Source organism: Etheostoma spectabile, chromosome 5, assembly GCF_008692095.1.
Source record: "Etheostoma spectabile isolate EspeVRDwgs_2016 chromosome 5, UIUC_Espe_1.0, whole genome shotgun sequence".
Classification (NCBI taxonomy): domain Eukaryota; kingdom Metazoa; phylum Chordata; class Actinopteri; order Perciformes; family Percidae; genus Etheostoma; species Etheostoma spectabile.
The window spans coordinates 19,014,805-19,017,279 of NC_045737.1; the positions used below are offsets into that span (position 1 = coordinate 19,014,805).

General features: G+C 40.8%; 1 long non-coding RNA gene across 1 annotated transcript in view; it reads right to left on the minus strand.

The window, feature by feature from the left end:
- LOC116689007 (uncharacterized) overlaps window positions 1-1,774 on the minus strand; it is an 11,853-nt gene extending 10,079 nt beyond the window's left edge. Inside the window, exon 1 of the long non-coding RNA XR_004331907.1 lies at window positions 1,657-1,774. This is a non-coding gene — a long non-coding RNA (uncharacterized LOC116689007). The remainder of the gene's footprint in view (window positions 1-1,656) is intronic.
- Between the last annotated feature and the right edge of the window lie 701 nt (window positions 1,775-2,475).

The following is a 2,475-nucleotide window of genomic DNA, read 5'->3' on the forward strand; positions in this document are numbered from 1 at the left end:
GTGGCCCTCTGCAATTATTACGGGAGCAAAGTAGGAAATAAGGTCAGAGTGTCAACTTCCGCGTCATGAGGATGAATGCTAGATCAGATCTGCTAGAAGTGTTTACGTAGTTAGGTGTAGGCATGAGGAGTAGGGATTGGTTAGGTTAAGAATAAGGGTAAGCCAATCAGAGGCAGAATAAGGCAAAAAATAAGGCACTACGAGGCATGTTCTGTGACGTCAACACGTTTAGCGAATCTGATCTAGCATCTATCCGTAAAGAGGGCAGATAGGGTGGTCAATGGGTCAAACAAACACTGGACTTTCACACAGGAGACCAGGGTTTGGTCAAAAATGAAAGTTAACGGCAAGTTTTTTTGTTTTGTTTTTACTTTACAGAACAAACGCAACTACAACACAATCTGCGTCAAGTGTGAACTGGAAGTTAAATAATGTAGCAGATGCTTTTAATCCCAATCCCAATATTTTTACTAAATCTAACCAAGTAGTTATTGTGCCTAAATGTAACCAAACTGTGACCATTTGACAACGTTAATGACAAGCTCAAAACCACGACCGTTCGGTTGAAAAAGCTTTTTTTCAAAAAAAATTACAATTACATCTCCAGCACAATACTGTCCAAATGTTGGTAATGGTCGAGGAATGTAATCAACACAATTTAAAACTAAATTATTTTTGTTTAAGTTTGTTTTCTTACAAAAGTTTGGTGAAGAGTGTGTTTTGAGATAATCACAAGGTCTGGTAAATATGAGATTCAGCTTGTGCCTCAGGAACAAACAATGGCAGCAGCGTCTATTTTCTATGAGTATCTCTTATTACAAGATGTGTTGTGCCTAATAATGTGCAGATGTGATTAAAATAGCTTCAGTATATTATTTTTCAAAAAACACCTTTGCATTCCTCCTTGCCAACTCAGCAGTTAATCTCTCTCAGGTAAGACTGACTCCTATTCTAAGAAAGCCATACTGAAAAAAAAAGGTGTCTTGCATAGGTTCTGCAGAGCTGCATGTGCTTTAAGAGCACTCAGAGTAAGTGCCACAATTTCTAACCTGCATGATGGACCTGCAATGATGTCTCCTACTGATGGCCACAGGACGCAGACAAGGACATGCAGTAGCTGTTGGATGTTAAGAGGGGTAATGTGATTATCTACAATTCTGAGATCCACATGTTTAACATATCTTAATACCTGGGAACACAAATGACATTTGGATTGGAAGTTTTGATTGCAGCACTGGTAAATAGTGTCATTTTTGCTACATTCATATTGAAAAAACGTCTGGCTCTATAACTGACACAAAAACGGTACCACCAAACTGCCTGCTGCTTACGGTGTTCATACTATACCCTGAAGATTTGAGGAGTTGAGACTAGACAAGAAACTTGAGCAGGGGGGGAGAGGGGGTTGAGATTTTAAAACACTGGCTGAAACGACAGTTATACTATTTATAAAAAATTGAACTCATGACAGCAGAAGCACTGACTATTGCACATCCACAAATAGGAATAAAAACTTACGAGTTACTATGAAAGATATTGTTCACACAATTTACAACTTAGACCTGAGGGAAAACCCCCTATATTCCAATTATGTGCATGAGCCCCATAATTGGTCTTCACCACAACCCGGCAGCTGTCAAGACGGATTTGAGATACAGGGCCCGATTTTAACAATCTGAAACGCAAGTATAAAACGCGAAACACAAGTAGCTTTGTGGGCGGATGTAGGGCGCTGCTGCTATTATTCCGGCGGGATAAATGACTCTTGCGCCTGACGCAAGCAAAAGCGATTTGGGGGATTGGAAATCAGCAGCCAACCCGATACTCAAGCTGTCCAACCTCAAGGTACACTTACAAATCAAGTCCACATGTATAAATATTCTTATGAAAATCGTTTTAATCATTATTGACATGAAATAAATGTAACACCACCATACTTTAAATAAAAACAATGTAACGCAGCTTCGCACAAAAGAGACCCTGGCCTTGGGAGCAGTGCACACGAGCCAGCTGAGGAGGGATCCAGACCCACTAAACGCCGTGGCAACTCCTGCTTTGCCCCTTCCTCATCCCCCCCACTCCATCCAACTGCTCCACCAGGACCACATCGCACATTACCACTCCCGGTTTTCAACTTTTCATTTTCCGTCACAAAGACAAAGGCCTACTTTCCGGTGTTTTGGGCTCACTTTCACGAGGTTATGAATGCATGGTGATATTTCTGCAATGTAGTCTAACATTAGAGCGAGATTACTTTGCTTACCTCACTACAGATAATGAAGCTCTTCTGTCAGCTCTCCTCTCCTGTGTTGCAGCTGGGGCATTTGTGTTAAGTGGCATCAGCATTTGCAGTTCAACATCATACAACATCAATATTTCTTCATTCATGTCAACACATCCATGATTCATGGAAATGTTGGGTAAAACACAACAAGCCACAAAGAATGCTGCGACTATTTCACATCTCATCTTCAT